This window comes from Callithrix jacchus, chromosome 22 (genome assembly GCF_049354715.1).
Source record: "Callithrix jacchus isolate 240 chromosome 22, calJac240_pri, whole genome shotgun sequence".
NCBI classification, from domain to species: Eukaryota; Metazoa; Chordata; class Mammalia; order Primates; family Cebidae; genus Callithrix; species Callithrix jacchus.
In genome coordinates, this window is record NC_133523.1 from 52,595 (window position 1) to 75,067 (window position 22,473).

The 22,473-nt window shown below is 41.6% G+C and overlaps 1 protein-coding gene across 2 annotated transcripts in view; it reads right to left on the bottom strand.

Annotated features, from left to right (window-relative positions):
- The window catches only part of LOC144580912 (uncharacterized), an 89,954-nt gene that overhangs the window by 46,657 nt on the left and 20,824 nt on the right, over positions 1 to 22,473 (bottom strand). The window lies entirely within an intron of this gene.

Here is a 22,473-nt window from a genome sequence, read left to right on the forward strand (position 1 = left end):
AGTAAAAGCTGGGATTCAATTCCATCTCTCCACCTCCAGAGCTCATGCACTTTTCTTTCCTTTTTTTTTTTTTTTTGAGACAAAGTCTCACTCTGCCACCCAGGCTGCAGTGCAGTGGTGAAATCTCAGCTTACTGCAACCTCTACTTCCTGGATTCAAGTGATTCTTCCACCTCAGCCTCCTGAGTAGTTGGGATTATAGGCAATGTAATCCCACAAATGCCACCACACCCAGCTAATTTTTGTATGTTTAAGAGATGGGTTTCACCATGTTGGCCAGGCTGGTTTTGAAATCCTACCTTAGGTTATCCACCAGCCTCAGCCTCCCAAAGTGCCAAAATTATAGGCCTGAGCCACTGCTCCCAGTATCCCATGTATATTTCAATCTATCATGTTGTCAACCTGGAGGAAGAACAGCACCCCCTCTTCCAAATGCACAACCAGCCAGCCCTTAGGTGGTTTTGTGGCCTGATCTGGTGTTTGGTTTGGCATCTATGGAGGGTTGCGGCTCAGCTCTGTTACTGAGTGGGCATGGCCTGCTGCTCACAGGTATTTTAGCATTTGCATCTCAAAGCCAAGAAGATGCCCCTTCCATGCAGAGAGAATCCCTGAACACCCTTCCTGTGTGACCCCACCATTTCATTCATTGCCTTCACAGCCTTGCCCACAGCACCAACCCTCTCTTTGTCTTGTTAGAACCCCAGGGGGGTAGACTTTGCCTGAGTTTTTTACCAAGATATCCATAGTATCGAGTCCAGTTCATGCACACAGTAGAAGCTCAATAAATACTTGTCAAAAGAATGGGAAAAGCAGACTGAGTGATATGTGTAAAAGAGCCTAAGAAGAGTGCCCAGCACATACTGTTATAAACATTTATAGAAGGAAGGATGGAGCCTGGCTGGGTGGACAGAACTTGGCTTTGGAGCCAAAAGACTACTGTCCAGTGCCTACTCTGTCTCCTCCCCTCTGAGCCTTAGTGTTTCAATCTGTAAAATGGGGTTAGGGATGAGTTGAATGAGAAGTTTTTTTTTGGCTGGAGATTTTACTCAGTTCTGTTCTAGCTGTTTGCCTGAAGAGTGACTGTGTTCAGCCTGCAGGCTCCATAGCAGGCATTTCCCTCTTGTGGAGGTCTCATCTTTGATCAAGGAAGAGGTCCAGATTGCTGTCTGGTGTCTGGTCTCTGGACTGAAGGCTATTTAGTGCAGGACTCAAAAGTGACTGTGGGGAAAGGCAGGGGGTACGCATGAGTGGCATGGGCAAGGTGTGAGTTGTGGGATACAAAAGGGAGCGATGGAGGCCAGGTATGGTGGCTAACACCTGTAATCCCAGCACTTTGGGAGGTCGAGGTGGGCAGATGACCTTAGGTCAGGAGTTCGAGGCCAGCCTGATAACCTGAGCAACACAGAGAAACCCAGCCTCTAATAAAAAATACAAAAATCAGCTAGATCTCGTGGCAGGCGCTTGTGGTCCCAGCTACTTGGGAGACTAATGAAGGAGAATCATTTGAACCTGGGATGTGGAGCTTGCAATGAGGCAAGATGGTGACACTGCACTCCAGCCAGGGTGACAGAAGCAGAGAGAAGGAGGGAGGGTGGGAGGGAAGGAAGGAGGAGAGGAAGGAAGGAGGTGGGGAAGGAGGAAGGAAGAAAGAAAAAAGAAAAAGAAACAGAAAGAGAAAGAAAGAAAGACAGGAAGGAAGGAAGATAAGAGAGAAAGAAAGAAAGGAAGAGAGAAAGAGAAAGAAAGGAAGAGAGAGAAAAAAGAGGAAGGAAGGAAAGAGGAGGCCAAGAAGAGAGAAAGGGAAGGAGGGAAGGAAGATCATAGAGGAAAGAATAAGATACATGCACGCATATGCTCATTGAAGCATAAATCCCAATAACAAAGACATGAAACCAACTTAAATGTCCATCAATTCTAGACTAATGAAGAAAATGTGGTACATATAGCCGCAAAATATGATGGAGCCATAAAACAGGTCATGTCCTGTTTTATGTTTTATTTATAAATGAGGTCATGTCCTTTGCAGCAACATGGATGAAGGTAAAAGCCATTATCTTATATAAACTAACAGAGGAACAGAAAACCACATACTAAGTGTTCTCACAAGTAAAAGCTCAACATTGAGTACACATGGACACAACAGACACTGGGACTTATTTGAGGATGGAGGGAAGGATGATTGTCAGGATTTAAAAACTACCTATCAGGTACATGGCCTACCACATAAGTGACTAAATAATCTGTGCACAAATCCCCAGTGACACCTACATAGTAAACCTGCATAGGTACCTCTGAACCTAAAATAAAAGTTTAAAAAACACTGATAAACTAAATCAAAAGAAAGCATAAGTAAAGAAAAATGTGAGATAAAAACAAAAAAACAATAGATATAATAAATACTTTGGTACCTTAAAAGAAAAGGAATAGACAAATTACTAAGAAGGGAAATGAGCATAAAAGCAAATAAAAGACAAGAAAAAAAGTATAAGTTAACTCTAATTATGAGGGACTATTTTGCATAACTCTGTGCAAATACATTTGAAATCTGCATATATTACTATCAATTACAACTTCTAAATCATAAAAATGTCCTACATCTGCACTGTTCAATATGTAGCCACTAGCTACGAGTGTTGAGTGAATACTTGTACACTTAAATGTGACTCATGTGACAGAGAAACTAATTTTTTTTGAATTATTAATTTATTTAATTTTGATTTATAATTTCATTATACTTAGTTTAAATTTGAATGGTCTCATGAAGCTAGTGGCTATTGTATCAGAAAGCATAGAAGATGAAATTTTCTTAAGACAGTGTTATTTACCAGAGTTAAATCCAAAGTGTATTTATTTAAAAAAAAAAAAAGCTTAAAGAGATCAACTCTATAAAGAAAAAAAGTTATTAAGGATCTCATTCTCTCCCTCTAACACACACACACACACAAACACATACACACACACACACATGTGTTACGAGGAAAAGGAAAGCTCTTCTTTATAACACAGAACAGGACTTTGACAAACTACTACTCATGGCCCAAATGCTGCTGCAGACCATTTTCCTGCAGTCCATGAGCTAATAATTTTTACACAGCTAAAGAAGAACTAGAATAAGTAACAGAGACCGTATGTGGCCCACAAAGCCTAAAATACTTAGAATGTGGCTCTTTACTGGAAAAATTGACTGGCCCCTGAGCTAGAAAAATGCCTGAATTTTAAAATCACTGTTTTACAAATACCACCAAGTTAATATGAGATTCTGGCATGAAATTACTCCTAACACTATACACTAACATATTGTTAGGAAAAGGACATTCATATATCTCTATTATCCATTTAATGTTTATTAAGTAAGGAATTTAAAATGAAGAGATGAAACTTAGCTTCACAAATATTGAGATAAAATGACATTATAAACTTCTCGATGGAATGCAATGGGAAACATAATATTTGCCTAAACATTTTGTCTAATCCAGAAGAACAGTTAGATGAATCCAGTTTGAGAAATAGTCTAAGAGACAATTAGTCTGCACTCTTCGAAAATGTCAAGGTTGCAAAAGATGAGGGAAATGGTGGAGGGGAAGCAATATTCAAGACTGATGAAAATAAGAAACATGATAAAAATTCCAATATAAGATCCCTGACTAATATAAAGAATATTTGAGAGCAAGTGGAGACATTTAAATTTAGACTGCATACTACATAATATTAATTATCTGTAGCAAATGTCTTGTTATTGTAGTAATATAAAAGAATGTGCTAATTTTGGGAAAACTGCCTTAAGTATTCTTGTACATTCTTGATGTCTGAAAATTGCTTTCAGGCAGTTCAGAGCTACACAAAATGTGAGCGTGTGCATGTATATGTACGTGTGTGTAAGAGAGAGAAAATGAGTGTGTATGTGAAGAGGAAAAGAGACATAGAGACACACAAAGCCAATCCCAGAAAATGTTAATTTGTGAATCTAAATAAAGGGCACATGTGTCTTTACCGTACTTCTTTTTCAACTTTTCTGTTTGAAGTTAAAAGTTGGAAGAATTTTTTAAAGCCACTTGTTTATTCAGGGTGAACATGATCTTCAAATTTCTTGCTAGATGCTGGTTTCCTGTAGTTGTTAATACTTTTGTGCCGCCTGATTGCCTTATGACAAAACAAACTTAGCTATGAAAAAAACTGTGCAGCCAAAAAGCCAAACAATTGCTTCACTGAATAGAAAATAAACTATGTAGTTTATTGCAGGTAATATTGTTATAAACTGTTATTCTCCTAGTACAATATAACCAATTATTACCTTGTAATGTTAGTCAGCATCTACTAATAAGGAGAGACCAACAGGCAGTATTTATACACAACTACACGAGACCAATTCCTTATAGCCTAAAAAACAATATGGCAAACATAATAGAAGGTACCAGAGGTGTTTTTTTTATTATTTACAGGAGAGAAATTACACTACCTTCTACTAGATGATTAACTATTCTGGGAAACATATTTGGGTTTATAGTTATAATAGACAAGAATACAAGGCGCATAAGCAACGCTGTCACCTTTCATTATTACAATCTTGCCAATCAGGAGGAAAGCAAAAAATGTCACAAGTGGATAGGGGCATTGGCCTAAGAGAAAGAAGACCAGAGTTATGGCTTCAGCTCTGCTTCCAAATAGCCCCAATATTTTGTGATAAATCACTTCCCTTCTCTGAGTTTTACTTTCCTCGTCTGTCAAATGTGGCAGCTGAACTGAATTAAGATTTCTGGATCTGCAAGATCAAGGTCCATTTATTCTTCAAGGACTGGGAGACAAGATGGCAATTTAGAACAATTTTATAAGAAATAAAAATTTAATGTGATGTGAATATTATTCATTAGAATTCAACATAGCTAAAAATTAGCATCAGCTTCAGGGAGTCACTCCCTTCTAAGACCTAGGGACTAGACTCAGTGGGGAAAGACACTTCACCAGAGGCCCGGAACGTTTTGGATGAAGAATGGCCACAAGAGGAAGGATAGAAATTACACTGGGCCCAGAAGATTTCCATTGACTCCTTGTGTGATACAACATTTTTTTTCAAAACTCACAAAAATCTTTATATTTTTGCTGGATTATACTATTTAAATGAATTCTAGAAAGAAGTAATATTTGGCAGCCAGGTAGCAACAGAAATAGAAAAGTCTCCCAGAACTAGGAGAGGAAACTCTGAGGAAGTAAATCCAGAAATACCCCAAAACTATGAAATTGGGGTGTATCGAGCAACCCTTTATTAAACTCCATCTTAGAATAATACTGCATTTTATATTTCACATGGGACTTTGCCAACAAGGATATTTTGCTTAACAAACAAATAAAAATGTGGCTATATAAATCTGCATTCCTATCAACAGGTTACAAGTGTTTCCTTTTCTCTACACCCTCACCACTACTTATCCCTTGGCTTTTTCACAACAAGCATCTCATCAGATGTTAGTGGATAAATCATTGTGGTTTTGATTTGTATTTCCCTGTTGACTAGTGATGTTGAGCACATTTTCAGGTACTTGTTGGCCATTTTTATATCTTCTCTGGAGATAAGTCTGTTCAGGTCCTTTACCTATTTTTTAATCAGGTTATTATTTATTTTGCTATTAGGGTTGTTTGAATTTCTTACATATTTTAGATATTAAACTTTTAAGAGAGACTATGTTTGGTAAATCTATCCTCTCAGTATTTAAGTTGTCTTTTCAGCCTCTTTACCATTGTTTCATGATAAAAACAGTGCTGAGACAGGGATAAATCCAACTTGGTCATTATGTGTAATTTTGTTGATGTTTCTTGAGTACATTTTGCTGGTGTTCTAGTGATGATTTTTCCATCTATGTTCATCTTAGATAGTGGTCTGTAGTTTTCTTATTGTGTCTGACTTTGACACAGGAATGATGCTGGCCCCAAAATGGGTTTGACTGTATTCTCTCTAGTTCTAAACTTTAGAAAAGTTTAAGAAGAATTTGAGATATGTTCCATCAATATCTAGTTTACTGTGCATTTTTAACATGAAGGGATGTTAAATTTTATCAAAGGCTTTTACTGCATATATTGAGATAATCATATGTGGGAGGTCTGAATGGCCAGGTATGTAACACTTTAACATTCTACTATTTTTTCTAACACCTGCAAAAGAGGCTGGCAAGAGGAGCCTAGCTGAGTGACTGGGAGGAAGAGAAAATGGTGTGGTGAACAGCCTATTCTTCTTTGTCAGGTTGGCAAAAGAAGCCAGTAAATTTTTCCCATAAGAGATGCTAAAAGGAGTTATTCAGGCTGAAATGAAAGAACACCAGCATGAACTCAAGATATAAGAGGAAATAAAGAAGACTGGTAAAAGTAACTTTATATACAAGCCACTCTTATTGTACTTTTTACTTGTACTTTTTTCCCTATATGATTTAAAGGGAAAGTACATATAAAACAATCATTATAAATCTATGGTAATGAGTTCCCAATATAGAATGACATAATATGTGACAATAACAATATAAAGGGTAGGAAAGGAGATGGATAGAAGCAGAATGTTTCTATGCTATTGAAACTAAGTTGGTTATAAATTGGGTTACTGTTAAAGCTAGATAGTTACAAGTTTAAGACATTAAGTGTAATTTCCCAGAAAACCACTAAGATAATAAATTTCAACAATACAAAAAGAAAAACTGGCAAACTATAAAAAAATCAACAGAATACCAAAAAATGGTGGCGGTAATAGAGAAATTGAACAACAACAACAACAACAACAAACCTACGGAAAACAAATTTAAATGACAGAAGTAAGTCTTTTCTTATCAGTAATTATTTTCAATGTAACTGGATCAAACCCTGCTACTCATAAGACAGAAATTGACAGAATAAACAAAAAAAGATCCATCTACATACTGTTTACAAGAGAGTCATTGTAAATACAAAAACACAAAAAGTTTGCATAAAAACAATGGACAAATATATTTCATGCAAACGGCATCCAAAACAGAGCTGGGTGGCTATATTGCTATCATACAAAATAGATTTCAAGTCAAAAATTTTACAAGAGTGAAATAAAGATGAACACACACACACACACACACACACGTAATGGAGTCTTGCTCTGACACCCAGGCTGGAGTACAGTGGTTCGATCTTGGCTCACTGGAACCTGTGCCTTCCAGGTTCAAGAAATTTTCCTGCCTAACCTCCCAAGTAGCTGGGACTACAGGTACATGCCACCATGCTGAGATAATTTTTATATTTTTAGTAGAGACAGGGTTTCACCATATTGGTCAGGCTGGTCTTGAACTGACCTTGTGATCCACCCAAATCAGAGTCCCAAAGTGCTGGGATCATAGGCGTGAGCCACCACACCTGGCCAAAGACATTATATATTGATAAAAGTTGCCCTACATCAAGAAAACATACAAATTATATACCCATATAATGACAACACTCCCAAAACATGTGAAACTAAAATTAACAGAATTGAAGGCATAGTTTAACAATAATATCTGGAGACTTAATTACTCCATTTTCAATAGTGAATAGAATAACCAGACAGAAGATTAATAGACCAATTGTATCTAATACTTAACACAATAGACCAATTTTATCTAATACTCTGAAAGCACTTCACTCAACAGTAGCAGAGTATACAATTTTCTCAAATGCATTCGGAACATTATTTGAGATAGATCATATGTTAAGTTCACAAAACATCTTAATAAATTTAAAAATATTAAAATCATAATTCTTTTCTGACTACTCTGCAATGAAACTACCATCAATAACAGAAGAAAAACTTTAGAAAAACTCACAAATATGTGAAAATTTTTCTAAAAATTATGGTCTTAAACAACATTAGATCAGAAAAAATAATCACAATAGCAACAAGAAATAAATTAAAGTAAAAACAAACCATAAACCACCAAAGCCTACTCTAGAAGAAGTAGGAAATATGAATAGAACTAAAAGAAACAGAGAGGTTTAATCAGTGACCTAAAACCTCCTAATGAAGAAAAACCCAAGATTAGAAGCTTTCATTAGTGAAGGTGACAAACAATTAAAGAAAAATTAACACCAGTCCTCAAACTTTTTCAAAAAGAGATGTCCTACCTCCTTCTGTGAATATAGCACTATCCTAATATAGACAAAGACCCAACAAGAAAAGGAAAACTATAGACCACTATTCCTTATCAATATAGATGCAAAAGTCCTCACAATAGTATCAATAAACTTAATTCAGAATACTGAAAGCATTGTACACTATGACCAATTGAGATTTTTCCCAATAACAAAAGAAGGGTTCAACATATGAAATCAGTCAGTTTAATAAACTACCTAATAGAATAAAAGAAAAACCTACATGATCATCTCAATTGATACAGAAAAAGCACTTAACAAACTTTAACACTACTTCATGATAAAATTAATCAATATACTAGGAATATAAGAAAACTTTCTCAACATGCTGTGGCCATGTGAAAAACTCACAACTTTCATACTCAGTGGTGAAAGACTGAAAACTTTTCTCCTAAGATCAAGAGCAAGACAAGAATGCCCATTTTCACTATTCTATTTAACGTAATACTTAAAGTTGTAGTCAGAGCAAATATGCAGGAAAGAGAAATAAAAATATCCAGATTGGAAAAGAAGTCAATCTTATAAGTCAAAAACTATAAAGAATATATATATATACACACACACAAAGCTGTCAATACCAATAAATGAGCTCATAAAATTTCAAGATATTAAATCATTGCATAACTGGTATATTTGGATTCCTACATACAATCAAGTGAAAGAAGATTAAGAGAACAGTTGTGTTTACAGTAACATAAAAAAATAAAATACTTAGAAATAAATTTAACAAAGGAGTCACAAGACTTGTATACTGAAAACTATAAACCATTGTTGAAAGATATTTAAAAAGGCCTAAATAACTGGGAAACCTGATTCATTAGTCAGAATCATATATCTGATTTTGTTCATATATCTGAAAAGAAGTTAATATCTTACAGCTTAATAATGTGAAGATGAAAATATTACTCAAATAATTGGCAGATTTAATGCAATCCTTATCTAAATTCCAACAGCATCCTTCAGAGAAATGAAGAAAACCATTCTAAAATTTATATAGAATTTCAAGGGATCCTGAATGGGTAAAACAATTTTATAATAGATCAAATTTGGAGGTCTCAAATTTCTGATTTCAAAACTAAATATAAAGCTATAATTTAAATAAGCAATGGGATATTGGCATAGGGATAGACCTATAAACCAATGGAATAGAATTGAGACCCCAGAAAGAAATTCTCAAATCCATGGCCTATTGATTCATAACAATGATGCTAAGGTCCTACAGAACCGTCTTTTCAACAAATGGTGCCGAGACAACTGGATTTTAACATGCAAGAAAATAAAGTTGGACGCTTACCTTATACCATACACAGATATTAATTCAATATGGACCAGAGACCTTTATTTGAGACCACACATTATAAACTCAGAACAAAACTGCGGCAAATCTTCATGGCCATCGATTTAGCAATATTTTTTAAATATGATATTATAATCACGGGCAACAACAAAAGATAAATTTCATCAAAATTAAAAATTTTTGTCTATGAAAAGACACTCTAAATATAGTGAAGTACAATCTACACAATGCGAGAAAATAATTGCATATTATGTATCTGATAAGGGGTTAATATTCAAAACACATATGAACACCTATAACACAACGAATACAAAAAAAAAGGTTGCAAAGGGCAAATAACTTGATACAAATGGCAAATGAGTGCATTGAAGGCTCCTCAAAATCTTTAGTCATTACGGCAATGAAAATACAAACCACAGTAATTATCACTTCACACCAACTAGCATGGCTCTAATCAAAAACAAAGAAATAACTAGTGTTGATGAGGATATGGAGAACTTGATACTGCTGGTAGGAATGCAAAATAGTGTGGCCACTGTGGAAGACAATTTGCCGGTTTCTAAAATTGCTAAATATAGAATTACTACATAAGCCAATAATCCACTCCTTGATACATACCCAACAAAATTATAAACAAGCACTCAAGTAGTTACTTGCATGCCAGTGTTCCTAATGGCATTATTCACAATAGCCGAAAGTAGAAATATCACATGTCCATCAACAGGTAAATCAATAAACAAAATACACTATATATGAAGTATTTTCAGCCATCAAAAAAATTAAGTTCTGACATATGCAACAATATGGATGAACCCTGAAAACTTTATGCCAATGATATTTTGGTTTTGTGATTAAACAAGAGATTTCTTCCTCTCTCCCCAAAAAAGTCCTCTTTCAGTTTCTACAAACTTCCTCCTTCCCACCCCTATCCATCCACCCAGAGGAATTTTTATGTGTTCCCACCCAAGCAGATTAGAAGCCTTTGTCTTTTAATTTGAGGCCTGGGATGGAAATTAGAGGTCCAATGTCAAGAAAGAGAGGTGTCCCAGAGCCCTGTTCCATCTGAGCCTCCCACACCCCATGACTCACTTTACCCCTTAACACACTTCCCTTCCGGTTTACCATCTAAAAGAAAGAATAAACTTATTTCTCTTATTCACCAATAATTTATATAAACCAAAGATTACAAACAAGGGTGTCCTTAGCAACCTGATCTCATTCTCTTCAAATACCAATTGCTCTCCACTAAAGGGATTATCTTTTCAGACATCAATTCACTTGGAAATCTCATTTAAAACAGAAAAGTTAAGGTATTCAAAGGTTTGCTGTGGGCAAAACATTTGCAGGAATGCATGGGGCTGAAGGTCAAAGGCAAAGAAAACAAGGCATAAGTTATTTTGCCCTCATTTCATTTGTCCTTGTACGCCCATGGTCAGTGATTAGTAAGGTCACCTGGCAGTGACAAACATCTGCTTTTGATGGCTTTTTTTTTTTTTTTGGAGACAGAGTCTCGTTCTGTAGCCCAGGCAGAAGTGCAGTGGCACAATCTCAGCTCACTGCAATCTCCATCTCGTGGGTTCAAGAGATTCTCCTGCTTCAGCCTCCTGAGTAGCTGGGATTAGAGACACCCATCACCATGCCTGGCTAATTTGTGTGTTTTTAGTTAAGGCGGGGTTTCACCATTTGTCCAAACTGGTCTCAAACTCTCACAAGAGAAATGCCATGTGATCTGCCCACCTCAACCTCCCAAAGTGCTGGGATTGCAGGCGTGAGCCACCTCACCCAGCCAGGTTGATTTTCTCCAATGGAAGTCACAAAACAGGTATAATCCAAAAATCACAGATATATCAAAAATTTTAAAACAGTGTTGGAGTCCAGGGGCAATGACTCATGAATATAATCCCAACACCTTGGGAGGCCAAGGCAGGAGAATCACTCGAGACCAAAAGTTTGAGGCCATACTGTCCAACCCAGCGAGACCTCTTATCTATAAAACATTTTTAAATGATACTGGAAAATGCTAACTTGGGTAGTGACAGTTTCAATGCATCATTGCCTGGCCTTCTGGGTTTTGCTCTGAACCTCGTGACAGATGATTAAGTCATGTGTCCAAGCTCAGGGACTTCCTGTTGGACACAGATGATGCTCCCTGGAGCACCCTGCTCCAATCCCCCTCCCTTCAACTTGTCCCAGTGTATTATTTTCAGCCCAGACCAGGACAAGCCCCACTCATGCGTCAGCCATGCCCAGGCCAGCAGCCTAGAAAAAAATCCCCATCAACCCCCACAAAGGGCAGGGTGACTCAGTTCACCACATGGTTCAGGCCAGCTGCATGCCTTGCACTCTTTCCAGACCTGGCCCAGTGTACAAACTTCACAACCAGGGCCCCGTGCTCAGAAGGGTCCCTAATGCTTGCTTGAAGGCTCTGCTGCTTGAATCATTTTTCTTTTTTTCTGAGAATAGTCTTGCACTGTCACCTAGGCTGGAGTGCAATGGTGTGATCTGAGCTCACTCCAATCTCCACCTCCCGGGTTCAAGCAATTCTCCTGCCTCAGCCTCCCAAGTAGCTGGGATTACAGGCACCCACCACCATCCCAGAGAAGTTTTGTATTTTTAGTAGAGACAGGGTTTCACCGTGTTGCCAGGCTGGTCTCGAACTCCTGACCTTGTGATCTGCCTGCCTTGGCCTCCCAAAGTGCTGGGATTACAAGCGTGGGCCACTGCACCCAGCCCACCTTCATCTTAATTTCTGAAAATTATTTTCATTTTGTACTGATCCCTGCAAATTAAGTAGCAGTTCCTACTTCAGAGCCATCTTGGATTGCTGGAGCAGGCCAGGATTTAAAGAAGCTGGCCAGGCACAGAGCCTCTACAACAGGGAGACCTTTCCCTTGCTCTAAAGTAACCCTCTAAGAGCCATTTCCTAATGGAGTCTGAAAGAGCCTGGTGACCTGCTCTCAACTATTTTAATCACTGGCTATCCCCTCTTCAAGAGCAGGTGCATTTCACATAAGTGCATAATTAATACTAACAAAAGGGGCTGTGCCCATGGGCTGGGGTCCTGTCAAGGGCATTCTGTGTTTGGAGTCCCTGGGAGGCACAGGACCCAGATCTGTCCTTAGAGTATGACAACAGATCACTCTTCAGTGCCCTGTCCTGAGCAAAACAAGACCTAGCAACCCTTTCGGTCAATGCTGAAGCGTCTCCCAGGCATGAGCAATGGTGGAATTTACAGGATGGTTGGCAGCACTTGGCAGTGGGCCAGCTGTGCCTCAGTGGCTCTGGCGGTTCAAACCCACAACTCAGCCAACTCACCCTGGACTCCAATCAGCCTGGCTAACTGGGAACAGCTACTCCCAGCTGGACTCAGGCATCTGAGAGAAACTTCCTTTCCCACGAAGCCTCTTTCACGGTTTCAGGAAGGAAATGGAAACAGTAAGGGGAAACCCCAAACCCATGTAACTCTAATAGCATTACCTCTTGGTCCATGGGGGTAGGGGGAGGATGCTTTCTATGTTGAATTTCATTCTGACGCCAGCCTGGTGGGGGTAGGAGCAATACCATTTGCTCCATCTCACAAACAACATTGCATCAGCCCCCCCAAGACACAAAGCCAGAAACTGAGACTGGCTAGCAAAGCCAGGACTGGAAATGACTGGGGCTTTCTGACTTGGGAGCCTTAGGGCAGGCTGCTGGTGTCTGCAGATCCCACCCTAGTGTATCCTGTGTGATCAGCCACGGCTGAGGTTCTCTCTGCTGACAGAGCTTTCCCTCTTAAGGACACTGGTGGGGCCGTGGCCCCATCAGATCATCTATCCCTGGGAACACTCTTTTCCAGAGACCTTCAATGACAAAGTGAAAGTGGGTCCACTGACCTCCGTGTCTCTGAAAATACCCTTGTAAAAGTACATAAGGACCCAACACTGCACTTATAATCAGACAGTTCAGGACCCTCCACTCTGACAGCATCAACATTGGCCATCTCCTTCTCCTGTTTGGGTCTGAAACTCTGCCCATGGAGCCTTGTTTCAAAGGCTAAGTTTCCAGCCAGAAGAAATGCCCATGCTCTTCTCTCCCAACCCCATGCTCCTGCCATAGCCAGGAAGGCTGAGGACAGACATGGTCTTTGCTCCCCTAGACAGAGCTGACGATGACTGAAGGACCCTCAGGGGCAGGCAGAGCCCTTTGTCCTTTTTTGTCCCCATGCTGGCCTCCTTGGGAGCTCAGTCTGCTCCTTAAACCTTCTGGGAACACTTAAGGTGCCCAGCACTGAAGAAAGGATTAACTCAACTGAGATGAGACATGTTTTTCCAATTAGTTGTAAACTACCGATGTTGGAGGTTTTCCAAAACTGACTAGTTGCTTTCCCATTACCCGAGATTCCTCATTCTTTCTGCATAAATAATTTCACAAGGTTTTCAAGTAAATTTGGTAGTAAGGCCCATGACCATGGAATAAACAGGATGCTCACAGTGAAATGCTAAAGCCAAAATCTTCTCTTCCATGTGCCATGCTATGAGAAAGGAGATGGAAAGTGACTTCCACCTACCAAACTTCCCTACCTCAGGCTTAAGACACACATCAACAGGTGCAACGACATTTGTGTTGGGACATGCACATAGATAGTAAAATGCCTGTAATCCCAGCACTTTAAGAGGCTGAGTCGGGCAGATCACAAGGTCAATAGATCAATGCCATCCTGGCCAACATGGTGAAACCCCATCTCTACTAAAAAATACAAAAATTAGCTGGGTGTGGTGGCACATGCCTGTAGTCCCAGCTACTCAGGAAGCTGAGGCAAAAGAATCGCTTCAACCTGGAAGGCAGAAGTTGCAGTGAGTGGGGATTGTGTCATTGCACTCCAGCCTGGCAACAGAGCTAGACTCCATCTCAAAAAAAGAAAATATTTTTCCACTGACATTTATTTCTTATGCCAAGTCAGGGACCTGCTGCTGCCAAACTGGGGAGACCAAGATCCCACAGCCAATGTGCTCACTCTCCTTAAATGGGTGTGACACCAGCGAGAGAGGCGGACAACGTGGTAAAGGCAGGGAAAACACTGTCTCACACTTACGAAGACAGAAGAGGTCTCGCAATGGGCAGGGCAGCCCTGGGAGCGGGTGACTCATAATAACATAAATAGATATTATAGCAAGGGCATCAACACATGGGAGGAATTTAACAAGCCTGTTTCTTTTTTGCGATGAAGTCTTGCTTTGTCACCCAAGCTGAAGGGCAGTGGTGTGACATTGGCTCACTGCAACCTCTGCCTCCTAGGTTCAAGCGATTCTCCTTTCTCAGCCTCCTAAGTAAATGGGATTATAGGCATACACCACTGCACCTGGCTAATTTTTTGTATTTTTAGTAAATACAGTATTTCTCCATGTTGGTCAGGCTGGTCTGGAACTCCCATCCTCACGTGATCCACCTCCCAAAGTGCTGGGATTACAGGTGTGAGCCACTGCATCCGACCAATACATTTGTTTTTTTAAGCTCTTAAGTTTGTGGCAATTCATTACACAGCATTACCAGCACTGACCAGAGATCTCAAGCACCAACCCCAGCTGTCATACCTTTGGAAAATGCCAAGTCCTCACATGCCTCTCCAGGCCTCCAAGAGACCTCCTGTGGTCCCATTAGGCTCCTAGAGGCCCCTTAGGGCACTGTCACTACTCTCTGCAGGAGCCAGGTGAGGGCAGTGAGAAGAGGAGTGGCTGCAGAATTTGAAGATTCTAAGTCCTGGCCCCCTAGGGCCTCAGGTGTCTTACCCAGGTGTGCTGTTAAAATGGTGTATCACTTGACATTAAAACCAGCTGGCTGCCACTGTAAAGTTACTCTTATCCCTCTTTCCGTTCTGGAAGAAAGTCACTGTGCACAGCCCACACTGATGGAGGAGGCATCCTCAACTTTTATTTGCTGAGTTTGGCAACCCTGCCTGCCACTTCGGCACATTCCAAGTACTCCATAGATCCATGAGGCTGCTGACAATCACATTAGACAGTGCAGCTCTACTCTAGAACATCAAGGAAAACCAAGTACCCACACATCAGTCTCTCAGGTACTACTGTATTATTGTTTACTTAATAGTTTTCTGTAAAAGGGCTCACTTTTTTTTGAAATAAAATCTCACTCTGACAGCCAGGCTGGAGTGCAATGGAGTGATCTCAGCTCACTACAACCTATGCCTTCTGGGTTCAAGTGACTCTCCTGCCTCAGCCTCCTGAGTAGCTGGGAATATAGGCATACAGCACCACATCTGGTTAATTTTTATATTTTTAGTAGAGACAGGGTTTCACCATGTTGGCCAGGCTGGTCTCGAACACCTGACCTCAGGTGATCCGCCCACTTTGGCCTTCTAAAGTGCTGAGATTACAGGTGTGAGCCACTGCAACCCGTCACAGGGCTTTTTAAAAAGGAAACTTGATATCACTACCTTGCAACGGCCCATATCAAGGATGGCCCTGGACATCCAGGAGGTAGAGAAGCTCTATTCCTAAACATGGGCTTTTCCAGCCTTCCTTTCTTCTCCCCCTCAGAAGCCCGGGGCAGGCAGGGACCCCTTGGTCCTGGTCCCCTGGACTCCAGGGTCCCCACTCAAGGGAGCCTTCACCAGTTCACAACCAGTGTCATGGGCAGCTCTGACCCCTCCTGTGCCCCAGGTGTCTCTGGGCCAGAAAGCTGTAGATCTGTGTCTGCCAAACCTGGTTGATGATGAGAGTTACTGGAGAGCTTTCTAAAAGCTTAGACTTTCTTGAGCCCAAAGCACGTGGCTTCTAATTGAAGATACAGGTAGGGACCAGGTAAAAACAGCCCAGGTGGAGCTGATAATTAGCTACATGCCAGAGCCCTACAAGCAGGACAACCAGGCTTAGCTGTGCTCTGGGAAAATTTTCACCTGTAAGTAATGCACAGCTGTCCGATGGAAGACCCCAGGGCAGGCCCTGACTCCAACTCTCTTTTTTGTCTCGAGACACAGTCTCACTCTGTGGCCCAAGCTGGAGTGCACAGTCATGATCTTGGCTCACTGCAACCTCTGACTCCTGGATTCAAGCGATTCTCCTGCTGCAGTCTACACAGAAGCTAGGACCTCAGGCGTGTACTACCACGCCTCGCTAATTTTTGTATTTTTAGTAGTGACAGGGTTTTGCCATGTTGGGCAGGCTGGTCATGAACTCCTGGCTTCAGCATATCTGCCCGCCTTGGCCACCCAAAGTGTTGGGATGACATATGTGAGCCACCGCACCCGGCTTGATTCACTTTCTAAAATGAGCAGTACCCACTGAAGAAAAGTGTCTTCTCCCAAGTTCACAGGACATGGAATGAGGTGCTGACAGACCCTTTGGAGAAACTCCTTTCCCTATCCTCTGTGACCAGGAGGAAAGGAGGCTTAGTGGTCTGGTATTTCTGGGTGTACAGCTTCTTTGTTTCTTCCTTTTCTTGTCCATATCACATATCAGGTCTCTTGGATCAGGGACAGAACTAGATTATACCCCTCTGGGTGGCCGCTCACTACACTTTAGGGCCAGGTAACTGGTTTACTAAGTTCCAGGAGCCTCCCCCATGCCAGATTGAGGTGATTTAGGTGACGAGGTTTAGAGCAGATTTTGGACTCCTGAGTTGATGTTATAATGGCATGAGGCCTTGGGGCAGGGTGGATGTATTTTGTATTTGGGATGAGCACACATCTTCAGGGTCTAAAGAGCTGACTAGATAGGCAGACTGTTCCTCCCCACACAATATCCATGTCCTAATCCTGAGAACCTCTGAATATGTCACCTTATGTAGCAAAAGGGACTTTGCAGGTGGGATTAGTAAGGGGTTTGAGACAGGGAGATTGGCCTGAATAACCAGGTGAGCCCAATCTAACCACACACGTTCTTAAAAGCACAGTACTTTCTCGGGCTTAAACAGGAACAATAAAGAGGAATGGGAGGTCCAAGAAGTCACCATGCCGCACAGGGAGCAACCATGCATCTCGTTCACCTCGTGTATCCCCAGAGCCTGGAACCCAGCAGGCGTTTGGCCACAGAAAGACAAATAAAGTGAACTTTTGTGGTTTCCTTTTGTTTTTGAGATGGAGTTTTGCTCTTGTTGCCCAAGTTGTAGTGCAATGGTGCAGTCTTGGCTCACTGCAACCTCTGCCTCCTGGGTTCAGGCGATTCTCCTGTCTCAGCCTCTCGAGTAGCATGTGCCACCACGCGCAGATAATTTTTTGTATTTTTCGTAGAAATGGGGTTTCACCATGTTAGCCAGGCTGGTCTCTAACTCCTAACCTCAGCTGATCCACCCGCCTCAGCCTCCCAAAGTGCTGGGATTACAGGCATTAGCCACTAAACTGAACATTTAAGCACTGGATTCCAGCTAGCAGCCATGAATTATTTAACCTCTCTGACCCCCCGTCATCCAGAAGTAAGGGCACTGAAATAACCCACCCAACGTTATCCAATGAATGAACAGTGGGGCTGGCCCCACTGCAAGCTCCTCAGAACCCTTCTGGTTGACAAATCTGACAACTCTCCACCCCCACCTCGGCCTGGCCAAAATGGGCAGAATTCCTGGGTAAACAGGAGTGAAGCTTCTCATGGCCCCATTTTGTTTCTTTGCTTCATTCTGTGCCTTTGCTTTCTGGTGACTGGTTGTCATTCTATTTCCCGAGTGCAGACCAGAAGAGTGTGCCAGTGCTCGTGCAGAGATCTTCAGCTCCCAGAGAGCTGCTGTATGGAAGGGCCTGCTCCTGACCACCCACAAGTGTCCTTAATGATGAGGGGCACCTACTGGTTCATAACCTGGCTCTGTGACTGGAGAGAGCCCCTGGACAAAGGACTTCATCTCCATGGCTGCAGTTTTCATGGCTGTGAAAGGGGACAGGGGAAATGCACCTCTTTGGGGTACAGGGACAGTAAAATGAAGCAACTTATGAGACGGCTTCTTTCACAGTCCCTGGCACTTCATTCTTTGTTAAACTTCCATTCTTTTTGTTTTGTTTTGTTTGAGACAAAGCTTTGCTCTGTTGCACAGGCTGGAGTGCAGTAGCAGTCTCAGCTCATTGCAACCTCCACCTCCTGGGTTCAACTGATCCTTCTGTGTCAGCCTCCTGAGTAGCTGGGATTACTGGCACCCCCCCCCCACACACACACACCATGTCTGGCTAATTTTTGCATTTTTAGTAGAGACGTGATATCGCCACGTTGGCCAGGCTGATCTTGAACTCCTCACTCCATGTGATCTGCCCACCTCAGCCTCCCAAAGTGCTGAGGTTACAGGTGTGAGCCACTGAGCCCAGCTGAATTTGCATTCTTTATCAAGAGTCAATCTTGAAGGCCTCTCATTTCAGATTGTGAACAAACAACATGAATCATTTTTTGGACTCAGCTGACTATCTCCTTTTCCTCCATGCTTTTATGTCTTTACCAAGTCTTCCCTCTGTACTTAAAGAGCACTCCCCAACAGTCTAGCCATCATCCTCAGGTTAACTATAAACTATACGGGGGCCCAATTCAAAAGGCCCTTCTAAGCAGGGAGCTCCTTTCATTTGAATACTGCTGCAGGCCACGTGTAAATGAAAGGCACTGCCTTTGCTTGTATATTTCCACTGTCTTCCAGCCTAAAACCCAGCCAGTCCTAACACTGAATGACTGCCCATGTATGTTATGTAAGACCCCATGCTGGGCAGGGATACTGAGATAAGTAAGAAACACTCACATATCACTGGAAGCACCTCCAACAGAGACAGAGATAGCAACAGATGATTTCAGAACAGCATATGTGCCTGTCTACAGAGACCCACTCTTAAGAGGGGAACATTAATTCAGTTCCCAAGAACCTACCAGGTACCACCCTTCAAAGGAAGAGATCTCCATTTCACAGACTGACTTTCAAGGCCAAAGTCAAAAACGAACCAACAGGACCAGGACCGGACCCCATGTTTGTCTGACATCACTATCTCCCTTTATGCAAGGAGGCAGAGGCCCCTTGAAGATGTCCTTTTGCACAAGCTCCAAAGTGTCAACTAAATGTAGGTCATTATGGCTGAAAATGCATTTTCTCCTTGTCCTTGCATATGCTCTGTAAGTTTGGGCTTTGGCCTGATGTTCATCTGCCTCAGCCCTAGCCAACTGCTGGCCAACAGATCACAGGGTTGTGACCCTTGGAATTGGAAGCCATTCTACACACAGTGTCTCTTCTAGGTCCTTTTTCTCATCAACCATTAAACCACAAAAAGGCCAAGTGACAAAGCACTCAGTTCCTTCACACGGTCATTCCTTCCCCCTCTTGCTTCACCTGATGCAGAATAATTTGTCAGTCAAATTTGAGCATTACAAGAATATGCAACAGAAAGAAATAGAGAACTCAGCAATCCAAAAGCTGCTAAATGAGGATTTTCTGCATTTTTGGGAGTAATGTAAAGGAGTTCCAAGAAAAGTGAAGTCACAGCCTCTGCAGCTTATTTTCAGTTCTTAGAAAAGAGCCAGTGTCAAAGGGAAAGCGGCTCTGACCCAGCACACAGACTCCATTGTCTGGCAGGGGATGTCTTCTGATAAACCAGCTTGGATTTGGCACCAGAAACCAAAAAATTCTGACATTTTTTTAGTTGGTGATATCAAGGAGGAAACACAAGCCAAAGCAGTGAAAGTTATTAACATTCAGGGAAACCACACAGCTCAGCTAACATTTTGGGGTGACACCCTTCCATCACCAAGGCACCAGCAGTTTTGAGGTGACTGTTAGAAAAAACACAGTGGCCTCCTTTTCCTACCCCATGCCCCCACACATTCCTGAGATGTGTTATCACTCAGGTCACCATGTAGGCCCAACCAGCATTTTTCAATGGATATTATTTACCAAAAGATGGGGGAGGACAAATGGGTCAGGATAAGGTACAGGTGGTTTTCAGCAGCTTGGGTCTGCTTTCTGGCATACAAGCAGGTTTAGCCACAGTAGGGCAGACTTTAGGTTAAGATCTTGGGAGGCTACTACACATCCAGCTCAGGCGCTACAACCAGGTGCCCTATAATAATTTTGTGAATAAGGTTTGCCTTTTATTTATTTATTTATTTGTTTGTTTGTTTATTTGAGACAGAATCTGGCTTCATCTTCCAGGCTGGGATACAGTCGCACAGTCTCAGCTCACTGAAACCTCCACCTCCTGAGTTCAAGAAATTCTCACGCCGCAGCCTCCAGAGTAGCTGAGATTACAGATGTGTGCCACCATGCCTGGCAAACATTTTCTATTTTTAGTAGAGATAGGGTCTCATTATGTTGCCCAAGCTGATCTCAAACTCCTGGCCTCCAGTGATGAGTCCTCCTCGACCTCCCAAAGTGTTGGGATTAGAGACATGTGCCACTGCACCCAGCCATTGTGAGTAAATTTTAACCTAAGAATTCTGTAACAGAGATCTCATTGTCTGCACCAAAATTTAATTTCAATGTAATCAAAAGAAACTCGAGTGACCCAGCCAGGAAGAGTGCCTAAGGAGAAATGATGATGAGATGGAATGTTATGTCCCAGATGAGACACTGGAACAGGAAAGGACATTAGGAATAATCCCAAGAAATCTGAATGAAGTAGAGACTTGGGTTAATAAAAGCATCTCAATATTTGTCCATTAATTTAAACAAATGCACCTTACTAATGTAAGATGTTAATTATAAGGGAAGCTGGGTACAGGTACATGGGAACTTTTTGTATAATCTCTGCAATTTCTCTGTCTCTCTCTCTCTCTCTTTCTGTATGTGTGTGTGTGTATGTGTGTGTGTGTAGACAAGCAAGAATGTACTTATACTCCAAGCAATAATGATTTGGTGCCTACCAAATGTCACATACCATGTAAAAGTGATCTACACATATCTTCATTTATTCCTCACACTAGTGCTATGAGCTGGGCATAGTCTGCATTTTACAGATAAAGAAATTGAAGAACAGAGATGCTAGAATATCTTGCTCATAATCACATGGCAAGGTTACTGGCAGATAAAGGGCTCAAATTCAGGTTGACAGGACAGCTCAGCAATATTGCCTAATATATCCCAAACTGTGAACATAAAACAGTTCAAAACAAGCTGCATGAGGGCTATGAAAACAAGGCACACTTTCAAGTCTACCCCATATTAGAAAAAAAAGAGTTTAAAAGCAGAGCACATGCCGGGCACAGTGGCTCATGCCTATAATCCCAGCACTTGGGGAGGCCGAGGCAGTTGGATCACGAGGTCAAAACATTGACACTATCCTGATCAACATGGTGAAACCCCATCTCTACTAAAAACACTTTTTAAAAACATTAGCTGGGCATTGTGGCAGGTGCCTGTAGTCCCAGCTACTCAGGAGGTTGAGGCAGGAGAATTGCTTGAACCTGGGAGGTGGAGGTTGCAGAGAGAAAAAATTATGCCACTGCACTCCAGCCTGGCAACAGAGTGAGATTCAGTCTCAAAAAAAAACAAACAAAAAGCACAGCACACCCAAGACACAACACTGAATGCTGGAGAGGATGTCCATAAGTCCACCAATATCACCATACATTCTGTGCAATCAAGAAACTTACTTGGATGGGGGTGGGGTAGGCTCCTGTGTGTAATTCCAGCACTTTGGGAGGCCAATGCCGGTGGATTACCTCAGGTCAGGGGTCTGAGACCAGCCTGGTCAACAGGGCAAAACCCCATTTCTATCAAAAATACAAACATAGCCTGCTGTGGTGGCACACTCCTGTAATTCCAGCTACTCGAAAGGCTGAGCCGGAGAAATGCCTGAGCCTGAGAGGGGGAGGCTGAAGTGAGCTGAGATTTTACCACTGCACTCCAGCCTGGGAGACACAGTGAAACTCCCTCTCGAAAAAAAAAAAAAGAAAAAAAGGAGAGCCATGTGCGGTGAGTCACACCTGTAATCTCAGTACTTTGGGAGGCCAAAGTGGGTGGATCACCTGAGGTCAGGAGTTTGAGACCAGCCTAATCAACATGAAGAAACCTAGTTTCTACTAAAAATACAAATATATACATATATAAATATATGCATATATATAGATATATACATGTACATACATACATACATATATA